At 39.1% G+C, this 24,476-nt stretch overlaps 1 long non-coding RNA gene across 1 annotated transcript; it reads right to left on the bottom strand.

Moving 5' to 3' along the window:
* Window positions 1-480: 480 nt before the first annotated feature.
* On the bottom strand, window positions 481-24,329 carry LOC133279185 (uncharacterized). Its single transcript, XR_009746797.1, has 3 exons — window positions 24,150-24,329; window positions 13,810-13,945; window positions 481-1,007 (listed from the first exon to the last, which is right to left on the bottom strand). It is a non-coding gene; the product is annotated as an uncharacterized LOC133279185 (long non-coding RNA).
* Between the last annotated feature and the right edge of the window lie 147 nt (window positions 24,330-24,476).

Below are 24,476 nucleotides of genomic sequence, written 5' to 3'. Positions count from 1 at the left end.
ATTACTGTGCTTTCTGCTGCAAGTAATCAATGATTATATCCTTCTGTCAGCTAATTGCAAGCAAAACCTTCCTTAAAATACTTGCCAGGAATTCTGGCCAAAGAAGCCTTTTAGCAGTCATGCCAGGTTTAGCCCCAAGCTAATAGAATTGTGCAAGGCAGAGTATGCATTGTATGCATTGAGAAACAGGTACATGCATCTCAGTAGAGATCACAGAAACAAGTGCAGTTGGTCTGTATCTAGACAGCAAAGGCATTATCACAGAGAGCCTCTGCAGCAACACTCATACTTTCCACAGGCTAAGTGTGGCATCTCAAACTCTTGATACTGTCAAGACTCTGATAGCAAACTTCCTTTAGATTCAACGAGCCTGCTACGTATATATCTGCCATGTATATGTTTCTGCTGCAACATTCTGTGATTCATCACATGATCAGGACAAGACAAGTTTAAATGCATGGTTACAGTAATCCATCTCATGATAAAACAGATTAATAATCTTACAATGTCTTACAATTCCCTGCAGGCAAAGTCTTTCTGGCCGAAAAACATCCTTCGATTCTAACTGGAGAAGCAGGCAGGAAAGAGAGGAACACATTAGTTCCCTTTTGTAACATAGTGTGTCCTTGTGTTAGTCAAGATCTGCAGAGTAGTTGGAGAATCTGTCCTTTTATACCACCATCAGCTTCTCCATCACAAGATTTATGGTCTTTCCTTTTAATATCTACAGTTGAAGTAGTTTCTGAAACCTTTCTTCTGACACACATGCTAACCCACAGCAAAAATATCCCAACATTCCACATCACTACAAATGTACTTCTCCTCATGTGAATTTTCAGACAGCTGTGATGAATAATGAAGGTGAAATGTTATTTTAAGATCTGAAATGATCATCTTCTGAAGAGCAGCTGTGTGCATGCACAAAAAAAAAGCAAAAAAGCTGACTGATAACAATACTATTGCAGATAAAGCTCAGGAAGGAATTCTTGTCAGATGTCAGATCCTCCCTGTAAAAATAGGAATATTTTTTTCTGGATATGTATTATTTTATCTTTTTAAATTATTTATATATACTTGTTACATTTCACTAATAGGAAAAATAGGCAAGAATAAGACCAAAGAATTAAAAGACCTTTAATTAGAGAGACAAGTTTTGATGACTCAGACACAAAATGAGCAAGTTTATTTACTGCTAAGAAGAGGTTCTCATCTGTTCTGCATAGTTGAGAGCTGTCGTTATAAAGTCCTTGGCCATTTTCCTGGGAATATGCAGGTGCTGCCGTAAAGACTCTAGGTACATACCACACAACTCTATTTTAACTTTTTATGGCACTGGGATTCTGCCTTACGTTGTTTCAGTCTATGTTTAATTCTGAATCAACTCAATGGACTTCAGCATAGTTTTTGTCTATGCAAAGGGTGGATATGGGTCATTCTGTTTGATACAGGTTCTGCTGTGACCTAGCCTCCTATAAGGAATACCTCTAAAGATATACATGGGTCTTGGAGTCTCCACTTCCATTCTGTCCCCTACAGATTCTTCTCTTCTGCAGATTGACCCTTGCTACTCCCTGACAGTTCTAATTAGTATAGTCACTGGTAGAATAAAACCATGGTTACTCCAAGGACCATGAAAATGCTTGCAACACCGATTCCGAATTATATGTGTGCTTGTATTTGCTGGGAATCCTTTAGAAAACAACCTTAGAGCAATCAAAAATACATTCTCCATGTCCCAAATCATTAGGAAAGCAGCATCACACAATGCTTGCCAAATAGAAGTGCATTTCTGGGTTCCTACAAACTGTTTAGCTGATAAACTAGTCATGCTTTTGTCCTGTCAGAGCTACGAAAAGACTAGGAGAAGTATCAGTATGCTTTAATGGAAAATCTAACCATTGTTATGCATAGGCTTTAACTGTCCCAGTGTGGCTTTGGGAAAAATATTGTACCGTTACTTTTTTTGCCATGATGATGAAGGCTGTCTGTGCTAATGGGGTAGGCTGTGAGGAGAGAAGAAAGGGCTTAAGGGTCCCAAGCCCATCCCAATATGATGATGACAGATGATGAACACATAATTTCTAACTTTAAGAATTAATAAAGTACACTGTAAAAATGCTTGTGTATTCACAACATGCCCTGCTTGCATCTGCAAACTGAGTAAAGTCAAATAATGATTCAAACTGCCAACAGAAGAACATTTGCTTAAGTCTCATTTCGAAACACATTTGAAAACAGTCAGTATGAGTTGGATTTCTTAACTGCCAGGGGTGGCAGGTATCTATTACTGGTGGAAAAGATGAACTGTGGAAGAATCATCTCTTAATATGGAAACACTGATCCACATTCCATTAATTTAAGAATGAGAATTGCTCATAAAAAATGAAAGCATCCTGCTCCAGCTGCTGAAAGTCTGAAACTAATAAGAAAGATTTTGCATTAAATTAATTCTGAATGGCTTGATTTTGAAAGAATCATAGAATCATAGAATAGTTAGGGTTGGAAAGGACCTTAAGAACATCTAGTTCCAACCTCCCTGCCATGGGCAGGGACACCTCACACTAAACCATGTCACCCAAGGCTCTGTCCAGCCTGGCCTTGAACACTGCCAGGGATGGAGCATTCACGGCTTCCTTGGGCAACCCATTCCAGTGCCTCAACACCCTCACAGTAAAGAATTTCTTCCTTATATCCAATCTAAACTTCCCCTGTTTAAGTTTGAACCTGTAACCCCTTGTCCTATCACTACAGTCCCTAATGAACAGTCCCTCCCCAGCATCCTTGTAGGCCCCCTTCAGATACTGGAAGGCTGCTATGAGGTCTCCATGCAGCCTTCTCCAGGCTGAACAGCCCCAACTTTCTCAGCCTGTCTTCATATGGGAGGTGCTCCAGTCCCCTGATCATCCTCGTGGCCCTCCTCTGGACTTGTTCCAACAGTTCCATGTCCTTTTTATGTTGAGGACACTGGAACTGTAGACAATACTCCAAGTGAGATCTCAACTCCAAGTGAAGGCTATATATCTATTTTATATATTTTGGAAGAAGAGGTGTTAAAGCCTCTTCTGAAATATGTATTCGTTCACACACACACCCTGACACTACGCTAGGGCAGTTACATTACTCAGAGATACTTACCTCAGTCTGAAAATACACAGAACAAAGCCTATCAGTGAGAATAACTCCAGAGAATTTAGTTTTCTGTCCTTAAATGCAACATAATTCTTTAATAATTAACGTAATTCTTTAATTTGGACTATTTTAATATTGCAATACATCAGGGTTAGCTTATCCTAACACCAGTACAATTACATTTTCTGAATGACCTTATTTAATGTCACTGTAAATATAGTGAAATAAGTTGTCAACTCAGCATAGATGACTCATAAGACAAGGCAGAAATTCCCCAAAGGACCATCTTGTTCTTTTCCACTAAAGAGAAAATTCTGTCATGGGAGCCAGTACTTGCAGGAGTTTCCACAGGTTAAATACTTTATGCCCTTTTCTGAAGGAATAGCAGTACTGCAGGTAAGAACACTAGGTTCTAGCTCTCAGTTTCTACAAGAGTTTGAGGAACCCAGGGAGATTCTGCTTTTTTGTAGGAGACATAAGCCTTCCTGATGCTCATCTACTTGTGCCTAGAAACACATTTAAAAGTACCAACTATTCACTATAGGTATCTGTATAACTGCATGCCTTTAAAAAGTTGCCAGTATGGAAAAGGTATCAAAGAAAAAAAATACAGTATGCAGCAATTTTCTGGGCCATTCTCCACTGTGTACCAGGAACAAGGTGCAACGCATTCTTTTTCCCCTCTGAAACCATATTCCCATGATAAAACAATTTTGCCAAATAAAGATCAATTCATGGATTGAATTTGGACTTTGAAAAACTAGATTTAGTCACTTACACAATTCCAATCCTGTTAGTCCTTGATAATATATTGAGATTTATTTCTTTATGTTGGATCTAATTGCCAATAAACCAGTAGCAAAATATCCATATTTTGATGAAGAAAATCCACAAATTCAATATACAGGCTTATTTTGTATTCCTAGTGGTTCAACAGTTCCATGCCAGCAAACTGAATACATGGTATGGAATTTGCTGAAGTCAGATGAAGGTGATCATTACTGTTACTATCCTAACTGTTGTGCCTAAAGGTTCTAGCTAGGAGGGGGAACCTCGTTTTCCCTCTGTTGCCGTAGAAAGTCAATGTTTCTTTCAAAGGACTTCTCATCCTGCAAAGTCCTGAGTGCTGAAATTATGTTGACTGGATATATTCATGTACTAAGCATGAATAGGGAAAATGTGTAAGAGGGGAAAAGAGAACCGTATCATGTTAATATTAAATTAGTATCAAGATTGAGCTGTTATGTTAGTGGTGGGTGTAACTAGTAGTACGTGTTAAATAACTTTAAGCAGAGCTATGTCTTGAGCACTTAATTCCTCCTGTATGTTACATTAGTGATTTCCTAATTGCCTTCACACAAAGGCATTGCAAGGGTCAGTTGAAATTCTTTCACACAGTGTGTATAAGACAGGTATGCTATTGTAATGCTAACATTATTTGTATTCCAATTTAAACCACTTTTTATTTTAATGACTTACATTTAAAAGACCCGTAGATGTGGTGCTTAGGGACATGATTTAGTGGTAGATTTGGCAGTGCTAGGTTAATGGTTGGACTCCATGATCTTAAGGGGTGTTTTCCAACCTAAATGATTCTGTGACCTCGTTCCAGCTAGTACCATTCCAGCGTGGCTCAGCTTTACCTCTAGGAGTTACAAAGATAGATATACAGTAACTTTCTTGGATTGTGTTAGTGTTTAAGCTAACCAAGATTTAAAGTTTCTCAGTGCAAAGAAATAGAAGTTGCCCTAGGATGTCACAAAGGAGCACTAATTTGGAAACAACTGTATCATAAGCAGAATGCTTTAAAGCAGGGCAATAACTAGAAGCTGTTTCATCTGTAAAACAACTTTTATGTATATGACATACAAATATCTAGATCATAAATCTGATGATCATATGCAGCTCAGTGATATAGAACATACATCTGTATGATACACAGAAAACAAAATGTATGTTAGGAAAAAGGCTAAAATGGCAAATACCAGCTAAAATATCATGCAGTGGACTGACATTTAGCATTATTTAGTTTTGCATTAAAATGCAAACTAAAATTCTTCTTAAAATATTGTTACAGCAGACCAAATATTTTAAAGGCTGCTCTATACAGTGCTCTCCTTTAATCACTTGAATGGATGTTCATATGAAATTACAAGCAAAAATGAGTACTCGGTTAAAATGCATGGTCAAATTGTCACTTGTCATTGCATTATTGTGTGAAATGAATTAGCAGGCTCTATTAGTTTCACCATTTTGGTATAGCTTTCATAATTCTTAGCTGTTTTTAACTGCCACAGATGTCTATAGAATACTATTCATGCTAGACAGCTGTGTAGCAGTTGTAGTGGACAGGACAAAAGCTTGAATAATTTTATTGTATTAAAGTAAAATTATTAAAATTAATTAATTTTGTTGCATTTGCCATTTGTTGGATTTTAAGTCTTTCTAATGGGCATGACCAGTTTTAAAAAGTACATCCAATTAAAAAAAAATAATACCAGCTTTCTCTCATGGAGGAGGAATTAAATCTTTTTTATCTTGTTAAAAACAATATTCAAAAAAACCATGTTTATTTGTCCTTAAAAAAATCCACCACTCTCTCAAATGTCAGTTTACATTTGATAGTACAGGAGTGACCTGATTTAATGAAGAATTGGGTTCAATATTAGATACAAAACTAACTGCACATTACATAACAATAGATGTGATTATTTCTTACTCTATTACGTATCATAGGTTTTCAAATACAATCCTTTTCAAATATTAGGAAAATAAGCTTATCCATCTGAAACATGGCTGGCTTCAGCCTTTACAGTGGCCCAGATTACACATTCCTATAGAAACAATACAAATTTTCTCCATAAAAAAAGATTCATTATTAATAGAGGAGATAAAATCAAGATGCCTTGGTTCAAGACTCTACAGCAATACCCTATTATGCATATTATAGAGCTTCTATCACACAGACCTGATTTTAAATACAATTTCCAGTGATCTAAATATCTAGTGACTTCTGAAGTAAGTAAAAAAATCAGTGCTGACAGCATAAAATTACTCTGAAAATAGATTTAACTTGTACTTACCCTGCACATTTATACTTCTTTGGGATTTATCTTTTTCCAAGACAATGCCAGGGAAAATGATAGACTTGGTCTTCTAATCCCAGCCAGGCAAGCAATGCAGGAAAAAACAGTTTTTACACTTCTTTCTTCCCTAACTGAAGACAGGGAACTGCCTCTTCCTAGTGCTAAGTGAAGACAATATTTCCTCCTGTACAAAAATCAGAAATCAGTTAGACTTGATTGTGAAATTACGGATGAATTCATATGAAGGTGCAGGAGAAAAATGGATTGGATGAAAGCTTTAAAAGCAATACTTTCCCCTCTCAATAATTAGGACATCAATATATCATGAAATGTATTTAGCAAAGGCAAAGCCAAAACCTGTATGAATCTTGACCTGTTCTTAAACTGACAATGATTTAAGTTTGTTGCGCAGAGGAGGCTGGAATAGGTTCACATGGACAAAGTCTTGTTAGCAGGAGCAATTATTCGCAGCTGATGGCGTACAGTAGCTCTCTTGATGAATGCTACTTTTTGGGAAGGGGAGAGTGACAGTGGCCAGCTGAGAAAAGAAGGGAGGGCAGATCCATCCTTTGATGAACATCCTCCCCTGGAAAGCTGCGGCTGCCCACCTTCTTGCTCTAATGTAATACTCCAGGTGACCTCAGGCCCTGCCCCTGTCAATTGTTTCTGTGTATGCTGTTGTCAGTACTAATTAGGGTGCACATTGTATGCTGAGCAGTTGGTAAGCTTTGTGCAGTCAGTGGTGGGTCTCCTCAGGTCAGCCAGCTGCTACAACTAAGGGGTGAGAGACAGGAGCATGAAGGGGTCAGTCCTGGCCAATGCTGGTCACTCGGCAAGAGAACCTGCCACCACCACACCACTCACAGTTTTCCAGGGTGAGGATGTGGGAATAATAGTATGAAGCAACTGTGGAGGGCCCCAGGGGAAAAAGATAGAGACTGTTGGGAGAGGAGCACACAGCTGGGAGGGAAAGGCAGGGTCCAGAAGGGCCAGCAGGAGACCCTTAGCAATAGAAATGGGAAGGCACCTAAGACACTCAAGAATACAGATCATGTAAAATAATACAAGTTGCTTCCAAATCTCTCCACATTACTGCACATTCTAATGCTGTAAGCATCTTTTCTTTTTTTTTGACATCTGCCTTATGTGATATAACATATATGAACTAAGCTTCACAAAACACCCACGTCATCTACTGCATTGAAGTCACACATCCCATTCACAGTCATGTTTCCATGCCCGTCCCAATCTAAGTCAGAAGTGTACCCTCTTTCCGTCCATCTTTGCTAAAACCAGGATATGATATGTTGCCTTTTTTCCTAGATTGAGCAAACTTTACACAGTGGTAAATTATTGTTGTCATGCATGATTTTTAAAAGATTTTACTACCCAGTCATCTCTCATGCAAACTGAGTGTCTCATGCAAACTGTTTTCACATCCTCTTCCATACCTTGGATCACCCTTGTCATCCTTCTCTGTATCTAGACTAATATCCTTTTTGAGATGAAGGAAACAGAAATGCAAAATGTATTCAAGTCTATTTAAAATATACTTCCAGACTTAATCAGGTAAGTAGGAAAAGATACAAACATCACTGAAAACAAATCAGTAATTTAATTTTTCTTAATATCTTCTAAAGTTTCAGGTATGTTCTAATTGTCTCCTGTTTAGGCACAATATAAGAAGTATTTTTCCAGTAGAAGTTAAACTGAAACTGGCAATAACTTTGTCTCTCTTCCTTCACTGGTATTTTCTTTTTTTTCAGTGCTCCTTAATAAAATGGCAGAATTCAAAATGATTCCTGGTTCAGTGAAAACAGAGGTAAAGAGTTAACAGCCAGGTCAAATTTAATTTCTTAACCTTATATTAATATATTAGTGTACTTCATAAAAATAAAAAATATTTGTGAGACACTTTGGCATGGATGATCTATGTGTCAAAACATTAGCCTAAGATTTGAGGTGCCAGAAGTTTTATATTTTCTGCCTCAAAGACTTCCTACATAACCTGTAATAATTCATGTGGAGACAAAATCCCAAAGGAATTCAGGGCCTGCCTCCCATGGGATCTGGTCTGAACCACTGTTTACATCTACATTATCCCGTAGGGCAGAGGGTGGGGTAACAGCCAGAATACTCCCTGACAATACTTCATTCTTTTTATCTGCCTAGCTCAGTACTTGGCCTGTGATCACCTTGTTGAAAGGACAAGGCTACCTACTGACCCTGACTGTGCTACGTGATGGAGGGCCACTGCAACTTCCACACTAGCCACAGACCTGTTGGCTGACGTGGCCATTCTTGATCAGCCACATGATGCACTGAAAAGGGCTGTTTTTGAGTATCGTTGCAGACTCAGCCAGGACACAGTGATGCTGGACTTTGGGTTGCTTTAAGGCCTAGCCTAGTTCTACTTTTTCCCTCAGCTTGCTCTGCAGTTTACCTGGGGCAGGGTTCAGCTTGATCAAACTTTAGGTGTCTACAGCAGAAAACTGTCTGCATGCAGACAGGTGTTTACAGTTTAGTTAAATCAACGAGCCAGTATGGTCAAATGCATGCAGAGAATTTATCTCATCCTAAAGGAAACACATTTGGTCAACTGGAAGCCTCCCTGAGTTCCCTGCCTGCGCTGACTGGCTCTTCATTGATGTAATAGGAGTTCAGACGCCTTTTTCAGATGGAAAGTCTTACAGTGCAGACACTTAAACTTAGAGAAGTCAAACTGCACTCCCAGATTTCATGTTGTGGGATGCACTTGCATTTAAACAGTATGAAATGTACCATGGATGTTTGCTCTCAGTTTCCTTTGGCAAGTGAAGGGAAAAGCACTTTCTCTGCCCCAGAGTGCCATTCTAAGACAAAGTACATTCAAGACAATGATACAAAAAAAAAAAAATATTGTGGAACATTGAAGTACCTCTTTATAGATAGAGGAAAATATTTTAGGAACTTGTTGAAATTTCTAGTATATTTTCTTAGACTTTGCATGTTAAATAAAAGCTTATATAATGCAGATTTGGATGAACACTATTTGTTACCATTGACTGATTTTTACATTAAAAGCCTATTCTTAGGCAGCTACCATAGAACCTAATTATCATTGTGTTTTTTCTTGTCACAAGACAAAGCTAGCAGTCTAGCAAATTTCATTGCATGCTTGGAAGTACTTTTAGTATAATATCCTGTGTTAGTGCTGGTTAAGTCCTTATTTTTATGCTTTAGCACATGCTCTTGAAAAAACATACTGAAGAGAGAGCATTTTTTTGTCTGTTGCTTTTTGTCTAATGCCAAGAAGGAGACACCAAGGTTTAGCATCTAAGGTTTTAAGTTTTAAGGTCTAACCCTGTTAGAAATTGAGTGCTGTTTCACCCCTGAAACTGTTCTTATAATCCAAAATACAAGTGTATTATTCAAATGGTTTGCTGAAGTGAATGTTTATTGAAAGTCTGAAAATCTTGCTAGTTTAAAAGAAACAGTAAGCAAAATATACCTATTCTGACCTCCATAACAACTGAGTAGGTGGTTAAAAATTTAAGTAATTTATAACACAAAAATGTTTATCTTACTTCCTTGTGTCTTTCTTTTGGTGGTCTATCAATTAAAAAAAACAACAGTCTTTCAGTCAACTTTCACACTTATTATGCTGATTCCCTAGGACAGCTGGTATCAAGCAAAAGAAACAGCCTATGGCCAATGGTATGCAAAGACCCCTGTATGCCAGTCCTTTATACTCTGTGAATAATTTTGAAGATGAAGCTGTGAAGGACCTCATCACCATATCAAAGATGTCAATCAAAGATTCTTCAGAATTTCAGTGATGCAATGTTGACTAAGAAATATCATTTGGGTGAGGAAAAAGGTGTCTGGATAATTTTTTATCAGCATGTCTTTTGCATTCTTGCCCATCTCTCTACTCAGGGTTCTCTCTGCCCTTTTATAATCTCTGGACAAATTCCCAATTTCCCCTCAATAAAACCAAAGATTTTAGGGGCCTCTTTGATCTTTCCTGCGCCTGGCTGAGCATAAAAGAGCAAAGGTTTTGGATCCTGATTTGCATGTCAGCTATTCCAGCAGGACATATCAGGCAATATCAAGCTCACTCTGCCTTTGAAGCAACAGGATTTGAATTTTTTTTTTTTTTCATAGTTTAAATAGATATGAACTGACAGACTAAAGTCTATCTGTCCCAGCAGGGCAATGGTTAGGATATTAACACATTAGACCTCCTCTTCTTCGTGCTTGGAGTGTCTGGCCTGATTGGCTTTAAGAATTTCTCACAGTGGGGCCTTACCTGAATTGGCATGCAGAAGTGTGCCTGACTTTCTTCTGTGTTATGCTGGAGCTTGACTAGGAATAGCAGTTCCTGGTACTGCTTCTTCAGCAACAAGCAGAACAAGCAGAAATTTCCAAACTGAACTCAGTGATCTAGTTTTAGTCAAACATGGTTGAAATCAAGCCATATACACAACCAAAATCTGTGGATTTGGTACGAGACACTATAAATTAAGTTACCATGAAGGAAATGGTCCCCTAATAATCATAGAATCACTTAGGTTGGAAAAGACCTTTAAGACCATCCAGTCCAACCATCAGACTAACAGTGCCAATTCCACCACTAAACCATGTGTGTAAGTGCTTTATCTGCACATCTTTATATCTTTCCCAGGACGGTGACTCCACCACTTCCCTGGGCAGCCTATTCCAGTACTTGCCAACCCTTTTGACGAAGAAATTTTTCTTAATATCCAATCTAAACTTTTCCTGGTGGAACTTTAAGCCATTTCCTCTTGTCCTATTTCTTGTTTCTTGGGAGAAGAAGCCAACAACCACCACACTACAACCTTCTTTAGCTAGCTGTAGAGAGCAGTAAGGTCTCCCCTGGGCCTCCTTTTCTTCAGGCCAAACGACCCCAGTTCCCTCAGCCATTCCTCATAGGACTTGTGCTCTAGACCCTCCACCAGCTTTGTTGCTTTTCTTTGGACCCACTCCAGCACCTCAATGTCTTTCTTGTAGTGAGGGCCCAGAACTGAACACAGGATACAAGGTGCAGCCTCACCGAGTATAGGAGGAGTGATCACTGCCCTGGTCCTGCTGGCTACGCCATTTCTGATACAAGCGAGGATGCTACTGGCCTTCTGGGCTACCTGGGCACACTGCTGGATCATGTTCAGATTGCTGTTGACCAACACCCCTAGAACTTTTTCTGCTGAGCAGCTTTCCAGCCACTCTTCCCCAAGCCTACAGCATTGCACGGAGTTGTTGTGACCTGTGTGCAGGATGTGGCACTTTGCCTTGTTGAATCTCATGCAGCTGGCCTTGGCCCATCGATCCAGCCCCTATCCAGGTCCCCATGCAGAGCCTCCTTATCCTTCAGCAGATCAACACTCCTAGCCAGGTTGGTGTTGTCTGCAAATTTACTGGTGGTGCACTCGATCCCGTCATCCAGATCATTGATACAGATATTAAACAGAACTGGCCCCAAGTACAAAGAGCCCTGGGGATCAACTGGATTTAACTCCATTCAGCACAACTCTTTTGAGGCACCGGCCAGCCAGCTTTTAACTTGGTTTTTAATCCTTTCTTGAACCTTAATATCTAAAGTATCAGAAAATACAGAATATGTGAAACTTGCAACTATATACTTAGCCTGAAATCTGTAGAAACACTAGCAGCAAAACTGCATGCCAAAACAATGGAATCACTGATAAACAAACATAAGATAAGGTAAGAAAAGAATTAGGCTTGTTTTCTAAAGTTGCACAGAAAGGAAAAGACCTTTCCTTTACATTTATACATTTATATACATTTATATACATATATACATTTATACATTTGCTATGTTCTTATGTAGAACAATTACTTTTAAAAATTATTTCTTCTGTAAAATAACTGCTTTTATAATTGTGTTCTATAATCTCTAAAATCTTCGCTGAGCCAGAGATTTTCATAAAGGATCTCAAATTGGATGGCAGTCAAAAACTGACCATAATGAGTTCGGAGGGAGAAAAAAACATACATATTTCTGATCCTCTTGTCTTCTTCAGAAAGACTAACCACCTCCACTCTTTAGAGAAGTTACTTTCAGCATGCTATGTATCTAGCTCTAATCACTGGCAAAACCTTGGTAGCATCACATATGGAAGCACGGTAAAAGCTTGTAAAAGCAAGGGAATTTTGTTTGTTTCCTAACTCTATGCTATAATATTCTTATTTGACAGCCAGTATGCTATTTACTGCTTAGCATTACACCTGTTTCTTCTAAACAGGACTAGCATATTGATTCTTGACAAAGCACAGTAGCATTTTCCAGTGATCTTTCTGTACCAGCAACATCATGCAGGATTAATAACATCCATTTGTATTCATAGAATATTATTATAGAACTGATTCTTTCCCTTTTAATTGGCCCCAGTTTATAAATGCATTTTTAATCTGCATCTGGCCATCTTGTTGTATCATCACAACCTTAGCATCACATTTTCTAGCATACAGTATCAATCCTAATGGCATCCTATAAATCATGTTAGCACAAATAACATTTTTTTTTCCAGGGACTGTAGGGCCTACTAGATGCCAGGAGACTGTTTTTGCCTTCTTAGTGTTTCCTTCCATCAGAGATTTACTTTCAGTGATTCTGTAAATCTGGCCAAGTCCTTTAAAGTTGCACTGAGTTTGTATTCCTGTCTCTGTAACGCTTCTCAGAGCTGTGATCTCAAACTAAGACCATCCTAGAAAGTCACTCCATTCCTTTTGTCTACCATGGAGACAGATTTTTATTTATAATCCTTTTTCACAAATAGGACCAAAATGGTCCTTTGAATTATTTCTGGAGTCTCCTTTCTTGTTACATAACAATTCAAATTATTTTGCTGATACAAAAGATGGCTTTTACTGGACAGATTTAGAGAAGTCAAGCCATTTTGATATATCTGATGGTTCCTACTTCCCCATCCCCTCCCACTTCAGTTTACCACTGTAGATCAAGACAGACTAAGACTTCACCAGTTGAGGAGAAGCTACAAAATTATGTAGCACAGTATTTAACATATTCTGTGGCTGCTACAGCTGGAGTCACCTACCTCCCCTTTCTCAGGTTGGTGCTGAATCCTGCCATGAAACAAACTATAAGAAAAGTAATCTGAATATGATTGACATTAAATTATTATATTGTTGACACCTATCAGAAACAATACATCTCCAATAGTTACAACTACAACATGCATGAGAAGAGTGCTATTATGGTGCTTTACAGCTATTTGCTCTTACCATTAAACCCACACTGAAGTCTGCAGGGACACACCTCCCTGTTTGCAATGAAGTGCTGTGCAATTTAAGGCTGTTTTGATTTTAAGATGTAAATGTCAAGGATACAAAAACTCAAGCATGATAAATCAGTTGGCGCATATGGAGATGTATGAACAATCCACTCAGATCTGAGGGGAAGCCATGCCAAATTTTCTAGCTTTAATAAAAAGCCCTGACAGCCTATCAATACAGGAAGAATAACATGCAAGCTCATTGAAAAAGGAAAGGATATTTCCTCCAAAAGCACTTTTTTTTACCTTAGTCATGGAGCAAAGTTCATTGTCTTTACCTTTTCCTGGTAAACTTAGCAGGCTACATAAAAAACAGATAATATGTTAGGTTTTGTCAGCAGTGGCTGGAACACCTAGAAACTGTATACAGTGCAGGATGCTATGCAGAACCATATCACAAAAGGAGGAAAATTGCTGGAAAAAAAAGGAAGCACAGTTATGCTTTACTCAGTGAAAACAATACTTAAGTAAAAGCAGCAATAAGTACTATCTATTTGAAGTAATAATACTTGTGTATTTGGAATAAGGGTTGTAGAAGTAGGGTGGTCTCATGCTATCTGCTCTTTGCTCTTCTTTGTCCACTAACATAAAATAAAACCCCAGGTTTTTAAAATTATGCTTTCAATGTAAAATAAAATATATCTTATAAAAAAAATCACATCAGAGTACTTCACTGATTCTTGTTGAAGTCCAATTACCTGTTTACTTTCTGTATTAACACAGCTAAATATGTCCTACTGATACCAGCAGATGCACAGCCAGGAGATAAAATTTTGTTTGTTTGCTTTTTAGAATTTTCTGAGTGTAACATAGTATTCCCACAGCTTTCTTTTGCCAGCTGAGTATCAGTCTGAATAGAAAGTACTATGACTTAACAAATGCTTCTATTATCCAGAGTTTCAGTGCCATTAAGGGCTTGTCTAAAGACTACAGAGCTGTAATGGGGCCATCCAAATTCTCTTTATGCTCACTAGCTTGAGTACTGGCAACAGTCTAGTCATGGAATTCAGACAACATATGCTGCTTCTTGACTAAAATTAGCTTTTATGTCCCACAACCCTAATACTTAAGGGATATGTAATACAATGTAGTAATACAGTTTCAGCTACTGTATTATTTTTTAGGAGCAAGTTCTTCTTTGTGAATAGTGTAATGTATAGGTATATGCATTGCATCATTCTGTATATATGCTATATGTATATATATGTAATGCATCAGCCACTGCATTATGCATTATTAGAAAGATGCCACGATTTTGCATCCCCATATGCGTGTATATGCAGTGACTAGTACTAATCAAAATGTTAAACAGAAGAGAGGAGTTTGTATGCATGTGGCTGTGTACACATTTATAAATAATTAGGTCAGGAATTAATTGATAAAATAAAGAGGTATCAAATACCCATACCTCCTTTGTTCCCTCTCCTCCCTTCCCCTCATCTCTCTTCTCTCTGACTAGCAGTTACTCAAGTCTTGGTCAAATTTTTTCGTAAGGCTTTGCTTCTGTCTCTGCCATCTACGATCCTTCATCCTCAAAGCAGCTCCTTGCCTTTCAGATTGATTGTGTGCTGAACATTAAGAGCAATTTCAGTTACACCCATGCCAGCCCACTGACATCAATGGGGCTACTCAGTAGCAGGCAAAGATAGGAAGGGAGCCTAAGGGCTAAGAATTTCAAGGAAGGAATCCCTGACTCATGACCTTAAAGTATGGAAGCCTTCATAAATCACTTCCTGTGCTACTGCATTCTTCCCTTAATATCTTGCCTTTGATGAGTAGCTGGAACCACCTCTTGTTTCCAAAAGGGGGAGGAAGGGCATTGGAGAGAAGAATGGAACAAGCTGACATTTCCCTTACTCCCAGTATGGAGTATGCTTTACTAAGCAGCATGGAAAACGAAGGCAAAAATCTGGAATTCCTTTTTTGCTCATGTACTTCTCAGTACACAGGAGACAAAGTGGTGGCTAATTGATAGAATTCAACAGTAGTATGAAAACATGAACAAACCCTCCTTCATTCCTTCACCTATTTATTAAACAATACCCATTATATGACTCATTCTGCCAGGATGATTACTTCTAGAAATGTTACACATGCACATAGACTTCCCATCTCAGATGTGTCAGGGCAGGCCTGTGTGATTTAGGACAGCACTCATACTTGACTTGGCTTCCAATCACAGCTGTATCTCCATGTATAGAAAAATTCAGCTACACTCACCTTTCTGGGGAAACACTGAAGATCGTTGGTAATGATGGTCTAATTTGAGGCAGGAAACTGCCAGTAAACAATTATTTTATGAAGCAAAAGAAAGAGGCATACTCAAGAAGTAAGATAGTTTTTATTCTCTCATTTCACTTGGGGATGTTCAAGCACTAGTGAAGGATATAAATCATGCACTTGTCACACTACAGCCCTTCCTTTCTAGGACCTTTCTAGCACTAGCCAGCTTTGGAGAAGCAGTAGCATCAAAGTGAGGCTAAGCAACAGATTTTAAGCCTTGACTGTCCTATAATCAGTCAACACTGAATGGCTGCTGCAGGACTGTCCTAGTACACGTGTCTATTTATAGGGCACCAAATACTGTAGGTGGCACTTAATCATAGTATTTAGCCTATCACCAGATATGTCCCTCTTAAATGGTTTCTGGTAGTATTATCCACCTCCACTGAGTAGGTTCACTACTACCAAGCATCAGTTCCCCTAGAATAATCCCCAGCTAAAGATATTTTATTCTGTCCCACATTTCTGGACAATAGAAGGTCAAATCAGCAGCCATTGCCTCGGTCCAGCAGAGACTTTCACCAGCTGACAGGCTGGTAACTGATTTCCCTATCCAGGACAGTGTACTCCAGCAAAGAGATGTCTCAGGTTAAGACCAGTAAACACAAATTCAGGAAAAGCTTTGGTTTGCCTAACCAGAACAGACGCCCAGTTAAATGGAAACATGAGCTTCCTCAGAACAAGTCATCTTAGTCTACACAGACTTAACATCTCAGAAGAAACTGGTGCTTTGCAAATCACAGCCTCTTGATAAAATCTGTCCCTTGCCAGGCTTTTCGTACTGTGTAGATGTTGTTGACTAGCTCTCTTTCCAACTCAGCTGTAAGTCTAGTGAGTTTCCTGCTTTCAGAAATGACAGCTTTGAGAAGTATCATGACAAGGCATGAATATTGCCACCACAGTTTATTAATCTTTTTCTAATTAGCATGAAATCCATACACCCATTACATGAAATAAAGACATGGAAAAAAAACCAAACATCCAGTACAACGAAAGCACACATACTGTGTGGGAGCAAGCTGCTTTCATGATCATACAACTCTACCTCTGCACTATCAGCAAGCTACACAAATTTCCTTTTGCTTATAAAATTTGTGAAAAGACCACAAGATCTCTGTTGCTTCCTAGACTTGCCAATTAATACTTCTTCCCACAGAGAATACCAGCCTCCATACCAGCTTGGCTCCCTTTCCTGCTCCCCTCCATGGGATTTAAATGAGAGTAATGTTATAGGAAAACATGGAATTCAAACTTCTGCAATCATACATAATATAGAGATATTTTACAAGTCAATAGGCCATACTCTGGAGAGGAAAAATAAGACAATGAAAATTCTAACTTTTTTTTTTTTTTTGGCTTTTTATGTAACTCTAGTTTTTATTTTATAAGCCCTTTTGGAAGGATGTGCATCCCTGTCAGGAGGAAACATTCTTCATAGAATTGTTGCCTAGTTAACTAAATCAATTTCTAGTAACATACTAATGAGAAGTTGGAACAAACTTTTAACAGTAACTTTACTGAAATACAAACTCCTGCAGGAGACAAAAAAAAAAAGGCAAAAAGCAACGGCTGCGGCCCTTACACATTTCACTGCAAGTGACATGATAGAATTGAACGTTGTCATGGTTGAAAGCTTCAAAGATCTCATACACTTCATTGAGTCTGCCTACAAAACACTAAGTCTCACCATGTTCCCTCACAGCAAGATTCCCAGTCCACACAATGCTCATCATGCCAAACCTCTGCAGTGCTCAAGAAGATGAGCCAGACATAGCTGCAGTAAGGGAAAACAGCAGCATCTTAAAGAACCACTTCTCAGTTGAATAAGCTGTGGCCATAGGATCGGGCTTTTATTACTTGCTACATGCAGATGTAAAAGCCATTTATAGAGCATTAAAATTGAAAACATCACCAAAAATTATTTTCAAAACATTTCTTGGAATACTGGTATTTTTTCTATTTCAAGAGAAAATGCTGATGTCATTTGGATAAAAGAAATGAATGAAGTGTGATCTGTGTCACCTGAGATTTACCTGCGGGGGGGGGGGGGGGGGGCATCAGGAGGGCTGGAGGGGTGAAGGACCTCCTCCCAATACCCTCCTCCCACCACCCCACTGTGTCCACTCCCAGCGCACTGAGAATGCTGCTTCTAAGAATAACCAGGAGGAAGGGTAAGTGCAGAACAATGCAAAGGTACACAGCACACAGGCTGTCCTCTGTGGGACAAGTCAGTCTGCCCTAGACTGCAATGTTGTCTCTTTCTTAGGAATTTGTCCTCCAACTGGTTGTAACTTTCAAACTGGAAAATCTGATGACTATCACTGCATCATTTTTATCTAAGCGAAAGGTTCATTTTTGTAGTGTTTAATATTTCTGGTACTTTATGTATTGATTTGTAGCTACTCATGCTTCCAAAATAAACAGTTATAAAACAAATTGAACACAGTCAGGAGAAAAAGCAGATATTGAGAAATCTAAACCACAGCTTTTTTGAAGCCCAGAATGCTGATACTGCTATATTTAGTGCCTTATTTGGTGGGAAAGAACAAACCACTAAAAGATTTCTTCCAGCTTTGATTGAATGCTACATTAGAACAAAAGTAATTTTTCAGATGACATTAAAGTAGCCAGAAAGTGATATCCTTTTTATTTACCATCCTTTTGGAGAGTCAGCTGCTTGCTTTTATTGCTGGCAAATATTGTCCAAAAAGTATTACCTAACTTGGAAGTATGTTATGATGAATACTAGTTGTACTAACTAGGCCATGTGGAATATGACAGGAATTTTCGTGTGCTGTTTAAAAAAGTAATCTCTTTACTCCGGGGGGGGGGGGGGGGGGGAGGGGATGCAGCCCTCAGGCATGCAATTTATTTGGAATTTAACATTTTCATAGTGTAGAACTATTACACAGTTAAGATAGCTGATCAGAAAAATGAAAAAGGTGAAAAAAAATGTATGTAAAGGTAGAAATCAGACCTGTGAAGTGCTATCAAAAATAAAGTAGCAAAATAATATTCTGTTCCTTTAAGATACCAAAAATAACCCACAATACTTTCCTCATCTAGATCCTGAAACCGCACTCAGCTCTACAGTCACAGGAGTCTGACTGCAGGGAGTTCATTGCTGGACTGAGGTACTGAAGTGTAAAATAGACACATAAGGCAAGGTTAACATTAATGCAAATCCAAAGCAAAGAGAATATAAAGTCCACCCGGCAAGCACAGAATATTATTCACAGTACCTATAGATTCCAGCACTTTCCTTCCTTCTGTTTATTCACTGCTTATTTGTATACAATATATAATTAGTGCCATGGCTGCCACTAATGAGGTTTGTCACTATTCCAACAACAAATATCTCTGGAAGGTACTCATGTGTGGTGTTTGAATGGGAAAGCAGGTGAGTGAACAATGAAGTAAATGGAAGATCACATTAGTAACCATAGCAGCCAACAGCATTTTATCGGAGGAGAAGTTTCCTTTGGTGGAGGCTGGGCTTCCTTTTAATGAGTTTCATACACTGCCTCACAGTGAAGTCAAGTCTTCCAAATGGTCCACATGACAGGATCTTCTACTGCCTTGTATCACTGGCGAGACCCTCCTGAATGCTGTGCTGCTCCTGATGAAAAGGATTATTTTGCAGTGACCAGGGACTGGATCTCTTGCAAAGATGTATTTGCTGATGACCAAAATTTCCCAATGATTCACTAAGTTACGCATACACAGGTAACGCATATGAGCAAATCTTGGCTGTAATTGCAGAGAGCTGCCTAAGCTGGTAGAAGGTTGCAGCCAACTTATTTTAACTGATGTGCATTTATCTGATTGTCAGATACTTAGAAGCCAAACTCTCTTCTTTTAGAGGATTTTGTTAAGAAACTGTACAACAAAGGTCATCTTTGTTAGCAGTGATGTGGGAATCATGTTTTGTCATAATGACAGTGCATTTAGCTTTTGAGAATAACAGAAGTTATGCATTATTGTCAGAGGTTAGAAACAGAGAGGTCAGAGAGTCAGAAATATGTCTCATTTTCACACATACTTTCTGGAAAAAAAACATCTAGACAAAGAATGTCAAGCAAGAGTGATCTTCATTATCCAGTGCTTAATGCTTTGTCCTCTGGGCCACTGTGCTTCTAACAGAATCATCATTATAGCAGTGCCATGCTGGCCATGCTTTGGCTTCACACCTTGGCTTCACCTTCAGTTAGCTGTTTTGGACAAGTAAGTCCTTGGAGCACCACAATAACGATTAATTACATTCTTCTTCAAATGAAGTACATCTATCACAAATGCCAGGGAGTGAAATATTTTTAACATAATACAAAGACTTCAAAATTAGTGTTGGTATCTCTTTTCACAACCAATATTCAGAAGGATCTGAGAAAATGCTGTTTGCAATAGATCAAAGCATAAACATCTGTTCCACTGAGAGAACAATTTCCCTTGTTAATACAAATTAACTAGTTGAAATATATGGTGTAGATGCAAGAAAGAGAAGAAGTGGTTCTTTTGATTAGCTTTTCAGAAACATAATAGAGGGAAAGACACAATTAAGAAATGATAAATTTGTAGGGGAAAAGCCAGGAATACTGCAGGATAAACTACTCATTCAAAGCATACACCATTTCCTTAAGCAGATGAGCTGCATACAATAAATGGCTTTTCAATCCCTGTTATTTCCCTCTCGTCAGACTGTTCTCACACATGCCCAAGCCAACTTTTCCACTTACAGTTTTTAGTCACTTTGGCCAGAACTACTAGAGGTACATAGTCACTATAACATAATACGGAGCAGGAATAACAGATATTAAACATCTTAAAATCTAGAACTCCAGTGCCTTTGATGCCTACCATATTATCAGTGCATACTATATCACCATTGTGCCTGAACTTTATTCAGATCCACCTCTAAATCCTGCCTTCTTACCTTTCAAAGGTGAAGTAGACTAAACCATGGACTATCACTGCTTCAAGAATTCAGCATGAAGTGAGCTGCTGCTCTTTGACTAGTCTCTCAACATTTTGACTGCAGTTATAAAACAGGGCAACCCAACAAGGATTGCAAAGTAGCAGAAAACACAGCTGTACATAAAAAGAGTAAGTCTTTTGCACACTACTACATTCAACTTGGTATCTAATGCTATTTAAACAAATAATGGGATGTTTTAAGCAGAGTTGTGCTGATACAGTAAGTAAATCAGAAGGGATGTGAGAATCTGTGTAAGTGGCAGGATCTAGAACATTTGGTAAATCAGCTGGGCAGGTAGGAGTTGGCTGAGAGTAATTCAGTAATGAATCAGAAGGAATCATTCTGTAAGAATATGAGGTAGAAATGGAGAGGAATAGAGGAGGAGCTCTAATGTGCAGTCAGAAAAGAAGCAAGACATCTAGAAAAGACAGCTGGGTCATGCAAGGTAGAGGCAGTATACAGGTAATTTTAGGAATTTATTTTTAAAATGAGAAATGAGGAGTGAAATAAATGTGATGGTATATTCAAAGACTATTAGTTTAATAAATTGCTTCAAAGTGAAACATTGCGTAATAGGCAGAACAGAGCCATGAGCAGTATGACTAAGGCTGCTCTTTTGGCTCGACTGTTACGTCACAACGTGACCTTTAGCAGGTCACTTCAGGCTAGATCTAATAAAGGACTCAGGCACCTTACACCTGACTTAGGCAGCTTTGAGGTACCTAAGTCTAAAAGTACAACCTAAGCGCTGTGCTCAGTTGCGTACTAACTGTGGGGGAGCTTGTTACTCCAAAAAGGCATATATATCTGCCGTTCAGTTCTTCTTGCACAAACACCACTCAGTCAGCAAGGGTGTGCTGTGTTAACTTTCAGTGGCCTATCAGTGCTTTTATCTGGACTGCACATTTAGGTTTCCTCTTTGCAGAAATATGGGCACAAAGGACAACTAGTGCAGGCTGGGATTTCACCTCAGTATGTGCCCAGATCCAGCTGTGCTCCTTTTCTATTTTTCTTGGCAGCATACTGCCATGGGTTCACTGGGAAGGGCAGAAAAATGGCTCAGCTTAGCTTGAGCAGTAGCCTGGAAATGGCAAATATGTATCTGAGCGTGTATTTCCCTTCTCCCTGCCCTTGACCGAAACAGTCAGTGAGAACAGGAACTCTGGTCCCCTTTTCACCGTAAGAGAATACAGTCAACCTTTGCATCCACAGGGGATTTACTAGTGGGTCCCTGCTCTGGATGGAAGGGAAATGTTTCTTGCAGGCTCATCTAGGTTACCTAAGCTGGAGACACAGCAAGAAGCTCGGAAGCTCACAGCTGTCCTTGCAATGATCATGATCACCACTGAGTGTTAACTGTTACCAGATCATGAGGTGAAGCTCCCTCCCTTCATAACGGCTACTTGCGGTGCACGAAGCAGCATGGGCACCCCACGCAGGTTTTCTAATGGAAACAATGTAGAGATAATTGTGGGTTTTAACACATAGGAGTTATTACCCACTCTATGAAGAAATGACACTTACTTACATGGAAAATACATGGTGGTATTTGGATGAAAGAAGCTATTGCAAGTATTAAAAGAAAGAAAATTTAAAAACAAACAAACAAACAAACAAAACAAAAACAAACAAAAAAACACAAAAAAAGTTTTCTGCATAATTTGACAGTTTGTTTTCATTCCAAATCTGTGTAAGAAGCATTGTCATTAAAGACACTGGATTGATTAAATGTCACAATTTGACTAAAGGAAAATAGCTCATAAAATATTATGAAATATGAATATTCCATGAATTCTTTGAAAATGGAATGGCTAGGCAGAGAATAATCCTAAAAACCAACTGAAACAATTTCCGCTTTCAGCTTTGCAAGCTATGCATTTTGTTTGACATTATCACTTCATGTTCATTAATGAGGTTCTTCTATGCTTTTTGTAATAAACTAATTTCCTAAAGACTGATGAAACACACAGTATTAATATGTAATTGTTCATGCAAGCAAACAAACAGGTAAGAATGTAGTTTTGACTTATCCAGAATTACAAATTTTGTGAGAAATTTTTGTTTCACAGCTTTTAATTCCTTTTCTGTTTCAGTGGCCATGCCTTGAAAGTGAAATGTAAGTACCCAAACCTATGTTACAGAAGTGTTAGGTGTGTAAATAGGAGCATGAAAACAGGAGATGCTGCAAAATGCATATAAATTATTTGTAGTAACCAAGATGAAGAAAATTGGGGTTTAGACTAACATCATTTTAGAGTTTGAACAGCAACATTAGGTTGACCACACTGCACTTAGTGCGCATTACACATTTTGCAATCCAACCAGTAATAAAAAAATGCTGAACATATATAATGCATTTAAATTAAAGGTGACCTGTAAAGAATCAGTCCTGTGTCCTTTCTCTTAGCATTTATGTGATGATCTCAGAAAGCATAATCTACATTTTTCCACTGTATAAGAAATTCAGTTACTCTTCGGTTTAGATTTGATGGTACCCAAAGACCTACTGAATCGTGACAACACATAAAGAAAGAAAAATTGCCTAGTTTTGTCCCTGAGCTAGGAGATAAAGGACAGCTTACATGATCATTGCTACAGAAAGGGATGGATTTTCACAACAATAACATGGTTTTGATCTTGCTTTTTTGTTAAAAGTCACTTTTTGTTAAATATCTAATGTTATAAAATTAGTAAATTCCAACTATTTTGGAGAAAGTATTTAGCTTTAAGTCAGATTTTTATCTAGTGTACAGAGTAACATATGAGTTATCTGAGACCTATCGGATTCTTGCAAACTTGAGGGAGTCCTTTGGTATGAATGGCATGAAAACAAAAGCCTTCAAAGGTGTTATTTCAGCTAACTTGAAAAGCCCGGGATAGGCTCCTACCCTCTGTGTACATTCTTGCTGACTTCTTATCCCTTCACCTATATTTCTGCTGTTTGTAGGCTTATTAGGGCTTCAGTTACTGAAAAAAAGAGATTCCTTCTACTGCTTCTGCTGCGCTTTCCAAAGGAGAAGCTTCCACCTGTTCCGTGCCCCGACAAAACACCGCAGCTCACCGCTGTCATCTGCCCTCCCTCAGCAGCCGGGACGCAGAGGAAGAGAAGCGGGAGGGAGCGAAGAATTTTTTGCCTTTATCAGTTCAGCCAAGCCGCCTGCAATAGGTAACACTCATTTAAAAGCATCTGCGGTCTCACAAAGGACACCTCGCACCCTGGCGAACCACCACAGCAGAGCTACAGTGCCCTCGCTCCTGGCATCGGCTGAAGGCTGCCCTCCGTCCCGGCGCTGCCAGGGGCAGCCCTCCAACACCGTCGTTCCAGAGGGCCCCGGAAGGGCGCGGCGGCTGCTCTCTCCTCACCTTCCCCCTTGCTTGCTTGCTTGCTTACTTGCTTCCTTCCTTTCCCTCGCATGGGGCGGCCGCCTCGCTTCTCCCACCCCGTGTCCCGCTTCACCGCGATCCGCACGGGGGAATGGGGGATAGCGCGAAGGCGGGCAGAAGGTTTTAAAGTGCTTTTCTCCTCCCAGCAGGTTTTATGCGCCCCCCACCTCCGCTCACCCTCAGTCCAGTCGCGAGCAAGCGGGAGCCGTTACCCACCGTTAACGGCCGTGGGCAGGACACCAAGGATCGGTTGTGTGTGGGAAAAGAAGGGGAGGGGGGGAAAGGAGGCGGTGGTGCCGGCGAGCG

The sequence above is a fragment of the Pezoporus flaviventris genome, unplaced genomic scaffold, assembly GCF_033815535.1.
Source record: "Pezoporus flaviventris isolate CSIRO_AGI_PZ_B2104156 unplaced genomic scaffold, CSIRO_AGI_Pfla_v1 ptg000072l, whole genome shotgun sequence".
Classification (NCBI taxonomy): domain Eukaryota; kingdom Metazoa; phylum Chordata; class Aves; order Psittaciformes; family Psittacidae; genus Pezoporus; species Pezoporus flaviventris.
The sequence above is the reverse complement of the archived record's forward strand: the minus strand, read 5'-3'. Positions and strand labels throughout refer to the sequence as shown.